Source organism: Agelaius phoeniceus, chromosome 1 (assembly GCF_051311805.1).
Source record: "Agelaius phoeniceus isolate bAgePho1 chromosome 1, bAgePho1.hap1, whole genome shotgun sequence".
NCBI lineage: Eukaryota > Metazoa > Chordata > Aves > Passeriformes > Icteridae > Agelaius > Agelaius phoeniceus.
Window position 1 is genome coordinate 89,458,817 of NC_135265.1, and position 14,309 is coordinate 89,473,125.

The 14,309-nt window shown below is 41.1% G+C and overlaps 1 protein-coding gene across 16 annotated transcripts in view; it reads left to right on the forward strand.

Moving 5' to 3' along the window:
• LOC129118663 (poly(rC)-binding protein 3-like) overlaps positions 1 to 14,309 on the forward strand; it is a 501,082-nt gene that overhangs the window by 347,787 nt on the left and 138,986 nt on the right. The window contains exon 1 of one of the 16 annotated variants that reach the window (XM_054630145.2): positions 13,659 to 13,806. The exons of 13 other annotated variants lie outside the window; for them this stretch is intronic. The gene's annotated coding sequence lies outside the window, so the exon portion shown is untranslated. 2 more of the 16 variants (XM_077182925.1, XM_077182929.1) reach the window with 2 other exon arrangements.

Below are 14,309 nucleotides of genomic sequence, written 5' to 3' on the forward strand. Positions count from 1 at the left end.
GCAGATCTGGGGAACTATTTGCTGATAGAGCTCCCTTCAGTTTCCACCAGGATTTTGGAGGAAACCCTTGTGAAAACCATGTGCAGTCACAAGGAGGACGAGAAGGCGATTTGGAACGGCATGGATTCACAAACTGCAAATTGTGGCTGAATAGTCTGAGTGCTTGCTCTGAGGAGATGTCTGGCTTGATGGATGAAAGAAGAGGTTATTTATCTTGGCTAATGCAAGGCATGTTGCATGGTATTCCTAGAGCCAAATTGGTGAGGCAGTGACTTGAGCAGTGGACTACAAGGTGAAGGCACTTTTGGCCATATCATGAGGCTCCAAGAGTTCTGATCAGCTGTAAAATGTCCAAATGATGAGTGATTTCTAGTAACATCTTTCAGGAACTAACACTAGGGCGGACATGCATTCATGCCTTCACTGCAGATGTATCCAGTGGGATGAAATAAAGCCCTCAGCAAGTTCACAGATGATACCTGATATGGGGAGCAATTAATGTGCAGGGCTAGCATTCAGAGCATTCTCAACAAGCTGGAGTATAAGTCTGGCAGAAACTTTTTTAAGTTCAGCACAGGCCAATGCAAATTCCTGATCATGCAGCAGGACAGGCTGGGCACCAACTGGCTCCAGAGCAGCACAGCATAAAAAGTCCTGGGTGTCCCAGTAGACAAAAAAACTCCAATGTGAGTCAGCAGTGCATCCTGAAGGTGAGCACCATCCTAGGCTCCACTAGCAAGAGAGTAGCCAGCAAGCTGGGAAAAGTGATTCTTTGCCCCCTGCTTGGCCTAGTAAGACTACCTGGAGGACTGTGCTCTGTTTTGGATTTCCCTGTACGAGATGGACACTGACATAGTGGAATGAGTCCCTTGGAGCACCAGGCGGCCAGAGCACACGACATACATGGAGAAGCTGACAGAAAAAGGGTTCTTCTGGCTGAAGGTGAGAATAAGGGGGGAACCTAATTGTTTTAACCTACCCATTGGTAATGTACAGATGAGATGAAGTCAAACACTTCTAGGCAGTGCAACACAATAGGACTAAAGGCAGCAGCACCAAGTCACAACATAGGAAATTTTGTCTAAATATCAGAAAAATCTTTCCTTTCTTGTGTGTGTATGTGTGTGTATATATGTGTATGAAATACTGGCACAGGTATCAAGAGACTCTGGCAGAATGGCATTTCCATTCTTGGAGACAAGACAAAGCTCTCTGTGCAAGCTCCTGAGCAACCTTTGAACTCAGATGTAATTTCAAAGCTAATCTTGTTTGGGTAGGCCCAGATGAGCACCAAAGACACCTTCCAACCTGCTACTTCAAATAGAATTTGGTATTGCTTACATAAATGGCTGCTTTAATGATTCAAACAATATTCCTGGGATACTCTGTATTTTGAAGAAAAAGAACAGTGAAAATACAGATCATTATTATTACAAAAATGTAGGTCATTACTGCTAAGAAATATTGTAGGGCTAATCATGTACACCAGGATGGCAGGATAGATTGTGGGTTTTTACTAAACAGACTGACTTATTGTTCCTTACAGAGATACCATCCCTCACCATTAATTATCTTTTCCATAGATCCTTATTTATATGTTTTTACTTCAGGTGAGTCCCTTGGGGCCTAGAAGATAAGGTGTATTTTCTTTGTGACCTTATAATCTCTCTTCCATTTCATTTTCCTAATAATTCATAATATTCCTTTTACATTAGGCTGGTGTTTTTATAGAATGGTAGATGGTTTCACCAGTTGCAGTTTCCATATTTCAGATTTGTAGCAGCTCACTTACAGCTCATCACTGGGTATGTATAGTTAGGACTTTTTGGGCTTTTTTGTTCCAGATTGAATATTTATCAGCATTATTCTTGGTCCACACTTTTATCACCAATCACAAAGAATTGAGATTATTCTGCAATTTTTCAGACATCTTTGGATTTACTACATTAAATAATCTAGTATGATTTAATCTCACCTCACTATTCAGCCGTAACCAAATTACTGAGGACTATGCTGAACAGTGCATTTCCCTACACTAGAAACCTCTCTGAATTGTGAAGAGTGACCATTTAATTTTCTGCTCTGTGTTTCCTACTGTCTAACCAGTAAAGGGATTCTGCCCTGTAAAGAAAGTTTCAGCCTGGGAATATCCAAAGTCTATTCCATAGTGCTCTTTACACCTATCTAAAGAATTCTTTTCACTTTGCTGAGCTAGAGTCTGATCTTATTTGGGTTCCCCTTTCATATCCAAGTTACTTATCAGCCCTACAGACATTCTGGTAGACTTCCTGTCTTGGAAGTGCTTTAAAAATATTTTATTATTATTAGTTTTATGCCTTTAGAAACTTGCTCTTCAAAGTAATTTTTTTTGGCTGCACTAACTAAATTTAACTTTCCAGAGTTGATATTCCTTTCTGTTTTTCTGGTTGGGAAACTTCCACTTTCAGAAGAGCTTCTAATAATCACCATTACTGTGCTGTGTATTGAAATGGTGTAGAATAAATGAGAACTCTGGGGAGTTTCTCTTTCCACATTTCCTGGCTTTCTCTCCAAAATGACCTGACATTAACGGAAAGAGGATTTCGATTAGATGTAAGGAAAAAATTCTCTACTGTCAGGGTGGTGAGGCACTGGAACACGTTACCCAGAGAAGCTGTGGTTGCCCTATCCATGGTTGCGTTTAACAACAAGTTGGATCATGCTCTGAGCAACCTGGTTTAGTGAAAGGTGGCCCAGCCCACAGCAGGAGGTTTGGAACCAGATGGTCTTTAAGGCCCTTCCAACCCATTCTATGATTCTATGATTTTATGTAGTTAAAATTATTAATTTTTTACCATTCTTTTTCTGAATTGCTTTCTCTCTATTTAGTGCCTCCTCAGAAAAGGCCCTAAAACATGCAGGGAATGCTCATAAAATTCAAGCCATGGGAAAAAAGAAAAGGAGAAAACATTTGCAAAAGTTAATAGAAAAAGGAGCAGAATGAAGAAAGAACAAGTTGGGAAAACATACACAGATAAATAAAGAAGTAATCATACCAAAGTAATCCCTTCTGAAATGCTAACAATTTCAGTGCAAGCTGCTCAACAGTTCAGTGAGATAAGTCCTAGAAATATTCTGAAATTATGAAATTGTGCTTTCTGAAAATTGTACCCACATATAGATAGAAGTGTATATAGGATATATGCATGCATGTATGCATTTTCTGCCTCAGAAGTGAGGAAGACTGAGACAGCAAGGTTTCCACCTGCTTTGATGGGATTTGAATAGCAAGCAGAACTCCCAAATTAGAGGAAAATCTCATCCTTGAGCACCTGTGAGGCTTCATCAGCAGATTCCAAGCAGTGGGATCTGTCTCTTGCAAACAGGTGTGTACAGATGTGATTTTTGGCTATATTCTGGCAACAGCCCAGCACTGCAAGCTTGCAGAAGAAGCCTAGGATGGTACCAGATTATGTCAGTGCCTTTGTAGGACTGAGTCTTTCAAGCTTTTCCTCATGAGCCACTCCAGGAGAGTTGCTGATTTCTCCCTGAGGCAGCTGCTCTGCACAAAAATGCTGGGTCTGTTTAGAGTCGTAACCCTAAGGTAAGGCCTTCCAGCAATTTATTGGCAACTTTAATGTTTCTCCAGATTTGCAGGGAGAAGATATCTTACCTTTTGGAACTGAGCAATTATGAAATATATTTAGAAATGCCCCTAGCACCCCTTAAAGGGAAGTAATAAAAAAATGAATATCATTCTACATATAAATAACATACATATCCATTCTTACTCTAGAGTTCTGCTGGATTCAGAGTTCTTATTTGAAAGGCCAAGTTGCAGCTGCAGTTGTAAACATTTTTTTTTTTTAACTAGGCCTAACAATGAGACTTTTAATTTATATCTCTAAGGACAGATCTAGGTCCTCCAAATGATTGAAATCAAGGTAAATAACAGGACTGGTTGGTTCTGTCTTGCACTTCTTGAGGACCCAGAGCACAGGATAAGGGAATAAGCAGCTGGGAGCCATCAGCACCTGGGTTGCAATCACACCATAAACCACGTGTTTTGTTGCATGCAAAGGCTTTGAGTTTGTTTCCCAGTTGAGTTCCAGATGTAAAATTTAACCTGTAAAGCCTCCTGGGGTTTGAGCTGTAGCAATTTGAAGGCCTCTGCAAGGTTAGCAACTTTTCTGTGCACTGAGCACTGGAGATATCCTTATTTCAGGCAGATATGATCCCTACCCTGAAGCACTCATTATCTCTGAGGCGTTTTACACATCACTAAAGGCCTTCATGTATCCTGAATAAAAGCTCTCTGATCGTTCACTCTTCCTGATTTCCCTGTCTCCTCATCAATGAATGCTTGCGGGTGTAGTGCTCTCCTTTACCCCTATAAAGGGAGACAATTCCTTCAGGAACCAAAGCTCATGAAGGTGGTTCACAGGCAGGAAAGGCTCAGAGTAAGAAGAAGAGAGATACAAAGACCCAACTAAGTTTGAGAATAGTTACCTATTCTCAATCTAGAGAGACTGGCAATATATGAGAAATAAGAAGATTGCAACAGTGGAGAAAAGAAACATTGACAGAAACCTCATCGCAGTTAGATGACACAGAAAAGTGACTGAAGAAAGAAGAAGACTATACCAGGAGACACAACACAGTACACAGCAAAACAAGGTGATGGAAGGTAGAAAACAAAATGAAAAAAAAAAAAAGATCAGGAGACAAATTTAGGTTTTCTGGTTTTTTTAAAAAAAGTTCAGTGGAAAATGTTCGCATAGAATGGTACATATAGAAACCATTTTTCTCCCATAATGCTGTAATGCTATAGAATATAAATGGGCTGTGCTAATAGTAGCTCTGTGAGGCAGGCAAGACTATTATTTTATGTTCTTGGAGCTAAGCGCTGAAAAAGTGAATCTCAAGAGGGCACAGTGGAAATCTACAGGTATAGAATGGGTCTGAATTTGCTGGGCATCACTGAATTATTTCCTCCTTAGAAAAGTTTCGTATATTTAAAAAATATAATGGAATTTAAATATTGGGTTTGATATAAAAAAGTCATTATGGTGTAGCAATGTATGACTTTATGTTGAACAAAATTATTGTTCTAATTTTTTTCCTGCTGTTACTACTCTACTGGGCAACAACAGTATTTTCAAATGCCCCGATACAGTATAATCTGTCAGAAAAGCTGCAGCAAATATACCTCCATAAGGATTTAATAACTTCAGCTTTAAACACTAATATTTACTGAAATTTGAGTGTTATCACCAATATTGATGCAACACATGGTCCAATGGTCCTGTAAAATGAAAAGCTGCCAATACACATTTCAAAGCTGTTTCTGATTTTACATCTATCATTTACGCTACAGCTCTCCACAGTAGCTTCCTGATCAAGCTAGTCATGCTCAACCCTGTCACACTGACAACTCTTATGTTGCACCAGCATATTGAAATATCTCACAGTAGCTTTTTACATCAAGAATTTCACTGCAATTTCACTTTCATAAGGAACTTGAAGAGCACAATATGGACAGCATGTTAAAAATAGTCTTAATCATTAGAGATGAACTATTTGCTTTTTTGAACATAATTTTTTCCTGATGACTCTGGAGATGGAATTAAGATTGACACAAGGTGGATTTCATACGAGGGTCAAGGCCCCTGACTCTCAGAAGCATTATGAAACCAGTGAACATAAGTTTTTCTGAGAATGCAGAAGAAGCATTGAGTTTTCAGCTTTCAGCAGCAAACTGTGAGCACAAGCAAAGCAGTAATTGTCTAAGGTGGCAGGCTCCTGGAAAGACAAAGCGCACATCCCTTAACATCTGTCCACCCTAATTTTGTCCATATTAGGACATGGAAAACCAGGCTGTCTGAAAGTGCTGCTGCCCCTAAAGTAGGAGTGGAAACTACTGGTAGAATGCCCAGTGCCAGCAGCTGTGATTGCTGACTGCTATCAGTCCCTGGAGGCAGCCAGATTAACAGCATGAATCCTCTAGATCTCTCCATTGCAATTCCCCACTGCTCTGTGGCAGGCAGAGGTGGCCCTGTCCCATCTGTTATTTTAGGAGGATTGACTGTCAGTTTTGTCTGAGCTGTTGAAAAGTCTTGTGCTGGCTCTAGAATAAAAGGCATTTCAAATGTGTATAGTGAGGAATATTTTAAATGAGGAATAATCATGGCATTACTTATATTTAGAAATTCAGGGAGCATCCTTGGTCTCAATATAGCATGCTATTCATTCCAAAATGCAGATGATTCTCCATCTCTGACTATCTCCACTTCTTCTTTTTCTACCAAAGTTCTTTGTGAATTCAGCAGTGTAATATTAAAACCAGTTTTCGTTCAGAATGGATGGATGGATGGATGGATGGATGGATGGATGGATGGATGGATGGATGGTCTACCATCACTGTCTGCTTTTGAGATTTGAATCACAAAGGTTCAGGTTTGACTTTCAAAATTCCCTGTGTTTGGAATATTTTGGTAATTTCCATACCTTCTACCAATGGAATTTCCAGACATTACCAATTTGGTAGCTAAAGTAGAAATCATATGTGGAACTTCCCAAGTCTCTTCCACAACTGTCTGATTTTTGTGCCCTGGAATTTTGTTCCTTCAAACTGACCCTCAGACCTCAAGAGCTGGAAGTGAACCATTCCTTTAGATATCCAAATTGTTCTCTTGGTCTATTCTGGGCTTGTGCTATCCCCTCATGTTGCAGGCAGTGTTTTTCATAGTGGCAGAATTTTTGAAAGTAACTGCTTCTCAAGTTTCACAAATCAAGAAAACTTTTTATTTAATTAATTACTTTTTATAATTGTTCATAAGTGTCACAATGAGCATATTACTGCATATTATAAAACCTCTTTTTTTATCTCTATTAAGTCAATGATTGTGTTATGAGGCTCATGAGGATCAGTTTTCTCACTCCTTATTTCATTCTCCTTATAGCTTCTTCCTCTTTGGTATACTACTGCCCTAGGAGAGAGGAGAAACTTTCTGTGAGTTTTGCTCAGGCTCAGTCTAGGGCTACACTCTAGCCACTTCACAGGCTTCCTTGTTCTTCCTATTTCTGGCATAATTCTGGTTATTTGGAGGTTTTTTTCCCAGATGCAACTTATTCCATGAGTAAGCAAGCTCTGATGTTTGTATGCACAGATCCTTGCCCTTCTTTGTGAAAAGCCTTTGAGCACTGTGACTGGAGGCTTACTTCAGCTTTTTAGGTGGACAGTGGCTCCCATTATTTCAGTTGTCATTACGGTCAAGGAGCTTGATTAGTTTTCATATTAGTCCCCAGTGAAGACTGGATACTTGCTGTTCCAATGAACTATTAGGAAGCCACTCCAAAAAAGAGTACTTCTTTGAGATTTTAAAGAAGAAAATGGTAGGGGACTTTAAATTATTTTTAGGTCTGAGATTAGTAGTGTATAAATGTTATTTGAACTTTATGCAATAAAACAGTAATTTCTTCTTTGTACCAGACAGCTAGCAACTCCCCCTACACCTGCTGGTATACTTAGTCACTTTTTTGCAAATCAGCATGAGCAAACTTCCCAAGGGCAGATTTTATGAAACGGCACACTCCCATGCATGTGAAAAATGACCTGCTACCTTCCCTGTAATAACCAAACACAGTGAGAGGCTGTTTGAAAACCCAGGGCTCACCCAGAACTGTGGAGTGTTGCTTTGCCAGCATGCAGGAGAAGAATTAGTTCATGGCTGTTAGAGATAATCCTTTCCCTGCTAGTAAAGTCATCCCAAGCCAGTGACCCTTTAAAAATAGGAAGGAATACTTGCAAGCTCTGGTCTTCGATGACCCTGTTGGAAGAGAAATTCACGTCTCTAGACACCCTGTGCACCCTTCTTTGTTTTCTACTGATAATCTACTGGTTTCACTCTGTTTCATCTTGTCTCTCCACTTCACCAGGCTGGCTGGGTGGTGAGACACTGCAAAATTATGTTAAGCAAGACCTAAGGGCAGACATCCAAGTGCAAGATTGAGAGCAAAAGGGTGAAAGTGAAGCAATGACAAATTAGCTTCCAGAGTATGCTTAACCATTACTCCACTTCCAAGTATCCCATGTGGGATTTCTTTTGCACTGCTCTGCAGTGAGAGCAGAAGATGGTGGATTCATAGTCAGTTTTCTCCCCAGGTGTTGAGCTCACTTCTGCGTGGCTTCCATCCCTATATGCCCTGTATTCCTTTGGGACTCTGCTTCTGGATGCACAGGCAAATACTGATCATGTCCTGTCTTGAGAGGGACACCTCAGACACTTTAAAGGTTATTTCCATGTGAGCCTGGCAGGGAACTGTTAGTGAAATACTGCTGATTTTGCCTCCTGAGATTAGAAGTGTTGTGCACCAAGAGTGCATGCTCTCCTTTTATTCTTTGGCAGTCTGCTGACAAGCTGCCCCTGCCCATGAGATCCTTTAATTCTCATCATGCTCCACTGAGGTTATTTATACAATCATCATACCTCTATTACGAGATATCAGTTGTGTGTGTGAGTGTGTGTGTTCTGCAAGGTTCATGATCACTGTTACCTTAGTGACATTCTACACACCTCACACTTTAATAACATGGATATCTGATGCTGTCAAATTCATATGGTATGAGTGTTAATGCAACTTGTACCCAGTGTTTCAGATAGTGTCCTTTTGGAAGATCAGCTCCTGTCTGCTTTGCTGTATGTCTAGGTAGAAAGTGCATTTTCTTCTGATCTAACTGCATGAGAATTCCAGGCAAAGAATATCACTTGTATAGAGCTATACCATAATTACATTTAAAAAAAATTAAAAATCCTGGTTTTATCTTATCTTGGATGTACGGTGCTCCTGGTTCCCTGCAGATACAGTCTCCCTTGATACAGAAACCCAGACACTGATTTTGAAGATAGAGTTCATTTTGGACTTTATTGAGGCAATAGACCTTGGTTTTGGCTGCCTTCAGAGGGCAGAATTTCATTGAAGCAGATCTGATGTTGTAATCTTGGATGATGATGGCATTTGTGATTGTTCAGTGAGCCTTCCAAGGAATCAGCCTACTGCTCTGGGTTTGGACACAATTATTTTCATTCTGACAAAATTGCTCGTGGTGTGGAAGGAGATCACAACTATAGTGGGGGTAGATTTAGATATTTCCTACCCATAAGATGTTCTATTGTTTGCATCATGTCCTGCATTTTTAGAATTTTTAAAGTCAGTGGAGTAAAAGGCCTGATTTTCTTTTCAGAATGGTGTATGAGGTCAGCTGTCCAGATATTTTTCTCTTTGTAGCACGTGTAGGAAAAGAGGCAAATATGTAGATTTTTAAAATTATGCTAAAACAGACATCATAATGAGATTAAAATTTTAGGAAACAACTGGCTATGAATTAAAGACTTCTCCTCTCTTCCCTTCCCTAATTAATTTTTAAAAACCCAGCTTGGTACTTTTTTCTCCTGAAATGATACCTGTCTCTCTTTATCTGTACAAGATAGCTGTAAAACAAAATTTTTCAATTAATTGAATGATGTGATTCAAATGCTGTATATGTGGGCTTTTATCCCCTTTCTCCCTCCCACTAATAAGGAAAAGAATTCTATGTTTAGGGGATTATACTGCTAGGATCATGAGTTTAATGTGAAGCTCAAATAATTGGCATTGACAGTTTTATCAAACAAGAATAGAATTAGAATGGTAAAGTAAATGCAACCTAGAGAAATGAGACAGAAGGCAGAAACTGAGGTGCAGGCTTTCTCCACTGCTAGTGTTTTCATAATTGGTGGCCACAAAAGCATCTTTGTGAGATATTTTGCTTGGTGTGGTGGGCTGACCAAAGCAGGAGAGAGGTAGTAGGATCAAAAGCTTGCTCAGGCTTCCCAGTGACAGATATTTTCTGATGAAGAGGGCTCCTAACCACTCAATAGATCTATATGCTTTATGCCTCACTTACCACAGCTTTCTATTGCAATCTTTGGTTTATTCACATCTGGTGAACTTGATTGTGCTTTCATTTTTTGGAAAACTAAATTTTTAGTGTTGATTTATTTGAAAGCAAGCTCTTGTAACTTATGGTATGGAGTCAATTGAACATGGGCTTTTAGAACAGAGTATTGACGATTCTTTTTTCAAAGATTAGACTTTATTTCCAAATTTTGGATAACTTTTTGTGCCTTTCTTTCTCTTTTTTCATTTTTTTTTTTAAATTTAGTGCATGGTGTTACCGCATTTGCAGAGTTGGATCCAGAAGAATTGAAGCACATGCTTAAGGAAAAGAATGGCATGAGGTTCATGAACCCCATAATTAGTTCCCCTTCCTAGCTCTAAGCAGTAATTAAATCTGTCACTTCTGCTCTGCTGATTCATTTATTTAGCTATTTAATTGCTCAGCTCAATACATCTTTATCTCCGGAACTGCAACATTTTATTCAGGCTAAGGAATAGCATAACCCATTATTAGTTTTTGTCCAAGGGCAGGGACATGTAAAAGAAAAGAACACTAATACTAGATGATTTGGTGGTGTTGTCAGTTTTCACTTATCAAATAAGTGAAGTTTTCCCTTAAATACTTCAACCAGTACTTGGGGATAGCTTTCCGTACACAGGTTTCCTTCTCCAGGAAATTATGTCAAATGCAAGCACCCAATGTATCTGATGCAGGTTTTTATTTCCATAATGAGTTAACTTAAAGCACTTCCAGGTAATGCATAATTCTCTATAAAATGAGTGCTTTGATGGTAGAATATTTTATGACAGTTTAAAATTGCAAATATACATTAAATTGTTTATAAACTAAATAGTATCTTTGCTTTGTACATTTTAGTTTTGGGACATTGCTCAGTCAGGGAGATTTCTGTCATCTGTCTCTTAGATTTATCATCAAATGGAGCATTTTGATCTGAAAAGCAAATGGCATTTGGAATACTTTCACACTTGCGAAGACAACTCTTCTGAATATCCCTTTGTGAGGCATATATCCATACATGCAGTTTTTCTTATGCTACATTTTCATCAGTCCTTAAGGGAGGTTGCAAGATTCCTCCACCATTTCTATCCATATGTTGGAAAAGCTGTAGGAAAGCAGCATGCAAAATGAAGAGGAGCAGATCAAGACAGATCAATACAAACAGAGTCTTTTGTTGAAAGGAGAATTTTTTATTTTCCCTCTTTAAACTCGGGAATGACATACACAAAAATTAAAGATACAAAACTCACCCAGAAGTCAGAGACAATCATCTTTTTCTGTCACTTCTAGCATCAGTAACTCAGTTTCACCAATTTGTTCATCTGCCTGGCTGGCTAAATTTTTATACCATGCACACAGCCTTGCATTTCACTCCATTAGTGATTTATTTTTGCTGTCTTGTTATTCAGTCACAACTATGCAGTTATTTAAGTCATTGCTCATGTTTTTGCCAAGTAAGCTTATTATTCTAAAAATCTTTTTCCTGCTTACCTGGATGGGTTTTTGTTGTTGAGGATTATGTCAGGGTTTTTTTATTCCTTCAGTGAGACTTCTGTCCACTCTTTTGCAAAGCAACACTTGTTTGTACTGCTGCTGTGGCTAACTCACTCAGTTGGCCCTGACTGAAATAGAGGCAGGAGCCTGTGTAAAAACCAGCCAGTGGAACTGGCAGGGTTAATTAGCCATATTGCATGGAACACCTTGGAAATTCAGCTGGATGTATTTCCATTACCCTGGCCACTGTGCTGGGCTGCACAGACCTGCACCATGCCTGTGCCAGAGTGGGGACCTCTGCTTCCCTGTCCCCTGTCATCAGCAGGGGCTTTGTCAGCCCGTGGGCTGGCAGCTTTGGCCCAACAATGCTCAGTCTCTGTTGTTCATGTTGGTGTTGTTGTTTTGCATCTGTGCACTCGGGGTTACTGACAACTCTTTGTTGAAACAGAGAATATTTCTCTCTCTGCTGAATCTAGGAAGTCTGGAAATCTTGTGGGCAGTTTTGTTCTTGCAAGCCTGCATATGAGATTTTTGGACTAGGGTTTCATATGAGCTTCACTTAAATATTCTTTCTTTTAAATCAAGTGATCTTCTAAAAGTACACTTTTTGTTACATTGGGCACATGCTCAAATTCAGGGAATTAATAAAGCAGCAAAAACCCTCTGTGACCATCCTTTGTGGATAAAGGTGCTTTGAGAATAAGTCTGTATGTGAATTCGTTTAGTTTGCGAAAGCAGTGTTCACTGTAGCATGACAAACAAGTGTGATCAGAAGAGGGCATGGGAATGAAATGGAAAAAAATAACATGTATTTGTAGTAGAAGAAAAGTTGATTTTTGAGTTGATGGAGACCTGACAGAGGAAATACAGGGTTAATTTCAGATGGCCATTATCTTGGTTCTAAAAGAGTATGCGGTTGGTCAATAGGATTAACTACTTTTACACAGATTTGTACATAAACATTGAGGCACGAGACTTGGACATGAGCTGAGTGCCCTCCCTTTGCAATGATTACATTCTTGAATGTCTGGAGAGAGAATTAGGTGACAGTGGCTATTGGCTTCCCCCCAGATGAACCTAGCTGTTGTCATCCGGCCATCAACAGACTGGAAATTACTATCTCGAAGGCACTGCAGAGTTTACAAGCAGTCCTGTGGGACCAAAACCACTCCCTTCTCCCACTCTGCCCTCCCCATGCCAGAACCAGTGGCATCCAGCTACTTGCACAGTGTGAACTGGACATTTGTGAAGTGATGCACAAGCCCAAGGTCCAGGCACTGCTGGTAGAGGCACTGTGCTTGATCAAGGGTGTGTTGGCTTTTTGTGAGTTTTGTTGTTTGCTTGGTTTTGGGGTTTTTGGTTGTTTTTAACTCTAGTTCACTGTACAGTTAGAAACCTCAGGCTGTAGTTTCTCCTCGCTCACAGCACTGGAATAAGGTTAGTGTAAAATGTGTCTAAATCAAATTACATTAAATCCTCCAGTCTTCATATAAATGCACCCCTGTCTGTACTGTATTAATATATTGGTTTACTTATTGGTGTATTGGGAACTTCTTGTTAATGTTTTAACTAAAAAGGTAAGCCACCGCCTGTACTATTTGTGTGAGGCACCATATCTGTGGGGTTGGAGTCTACCTCTGCCCAGCCCTGGTCAGTCGACTTGGTTATATAAGGTGCACAGACTTGGGTACCTATAAATATTAGCGAGCAGCTGTCACAAAGGGATTGTGAACGAGCTGCTCTGGACCTCGAAAACATAATAGCTTGGCACCCAGAAATACACAACTTTGATAACATACTACAAGGTCACGTATTGGGGGGAGAGGGTAAGGAGGTGGCAACTGCTTTTAATCTTTGTCTCTTTTATAAAAAACAACCTGATTTTCTTGCTTTGTGTTGCTGGTATACATAGGATATTTACAATTTTTATCACATTAGGATATGACATTCCTGGCCTGGCCAGTGCTTTTTTTGGATATTTATAGCAGCTTCTGGTCATTGTTGAGCAAAGGCGATTGCCCTGCCCTCTGGCCCTTTCTTAAGCAGATTTTGGGCAGAAGCTCCTCTCGTGTGGCACTAATTGAAGTGACTGGTGGAGGGGGTGTTGTGAGCACGCTTGTGCTGATCTGCCAGGGTCTAAGCCAAGGGAGGAAGGAAGGATAAAACAGGGAGAAGGGAGGAAAGAGGAAAAAAAAAAAAAAAGAAAGGGAAAAAAAAAAAAAAAAAAAGGAGGGGAAGGAAAAAAAAAAAAAAAAAGCCGGGCTTTGCCTCGCTCCGGCAGAGCGGAGGGCTGCGAGGGCTGCCGGCCATCTGTCCGCGCAGGGCGGCACGGCGGGAGCTGCGCCCGGGGAGGCGGGAGCGGAGCCGCTCCGCAGGTGGGTGCCTGCCCCGCGGGGTCCGCGGGGGGCGCGGGGCCGCCGGGCCGGCGCTGCCCGGGTGGGCCCGGGGGGGCTCTTTGTGAGCGGCGGCGGCGGCGGCGGCGGGAGCCGAGCGGGCCGCGCCGCCGGGCCGGGACGGGCAGCGCCGGGCCAAGTCGGGAAAACTCCAGTTGCACAAGCGCGGACCCAACAAGTTGCGGTAGAAGTGCTCCGTGCGGAGATGGGGCTGGGTTATCCGCCGCACGAGTGAGCGGCGCTGAGGGAGATCCGTCAGGGACTGTCAGTCGGGAAGTGTGTGCTTCCCTCGGGTGAGTAACCCCGCCTGAGCCGGGGCTCCGGCGCTCGAAGGTGATGATATTATCCGGAGCCTGCTCGCTGTGTGTCCGTGTGCCCCCGGTACATGGTTTCCTGCAAGTTTAACGTGAAGCGCGGAGAGGCCGAGGAAGACCACAGGGGTTGCGGAGGGATTAGCAAGGCAGAGGTTAGTAAGTTTCTGACGT